The sequence below is a fragment of the Merops nubicus genome, unplaced genomic scaffold (genome assembly GCF_000691845.1).
Source record: "Merops nubicus isolate BGI_N331 unplaced genomic scaffold, ASM69184v1 scaffold4799, whole genome shotgun sequence".
Lineage (NCBI taxonomy): Eukaryota > Metazoa > Chordata > Aves > Coraciiformes > Meropidae > Merops > Merops nubicus.
Window position 1 is genome coordinate 13,469 of NW_008630025.1, and position 618 is coordinate 14,086.

Here is a 618-nt window from a genome sequence, read left to right on the forward strand (position 1 = left end):
TTCTGCTGGGAAAAAAACAAGCTCTTTTCCTGTGTTAGAGCAGCCCAGACGTGCCTGCCCCGTCCGTGCAAGCTGTTCATTCAGCGGAGGTCAAAGGTTTTGTTGTTGGTCCCCCAGCTGATGGGCTGTGAGCCTGTCAGGCTGTGCCGAGCACAACAGCCGCTGGGCAGTGCTGACGCGCGTCACAGGACCCGGGCTCCGGCACGGGGATTAGTCGGGCTGGGTTTGGGAACGCCCTCAGCTGCACCTTGCGCTGCTATATTAGTCTTTCTCAAGCAAGAGGAATTTTCTTTTGCTTCTGCAGCTGCTCCTGCAAAACCCTCTGGTAAGTGTGCACAGCTTCTGTCAACAGTACTGACTCTGTCTTCTGCAAGGGTACGAGCCGAGGCGTTGCTTGCAGCTGTTTATTGGGGCAAACTGGATTTTTAAAATAAAAATTTGAATTGGCAGCGGCACGGAAGGAATAAATATATTTAGTGCTTTTTCTTCAATAGGCTAATTCTGCTGAAATGTTGCTCTGCTTTTAAATATGTCTCAGAGTAGCCTTAAGCGTGGGTGTTTTCGGCACGACGTAGCTGTGTACCATGCATGTCTGCTTTCATTTCTGTACAGCAGGAA

The 618-nt window shown here is 50.2% G+C and overlaps 1 protein-coding gene across 1 annotated transcript in view; it reads left to right on the plus strand.

Annotated features, from left to right (window-relative positions):
• Window positions 1-211: 211 nt before the first annotated feature.
• Window positions 212-618, plus strand: part of NT5C3A (5'-nucleotidase, cytosolic IIIA) — a 12,631-nt gene continuing 12,224 nt past the window's right edge. The window contains exon 1 of the mRNA XM_008947114.1: window positions 212-325. The gene's annotated coding sequence lies outside the window, so the exon portion shown is untranslated. The remainder of the gene's footprint in view (window positions 326-618) is intronic.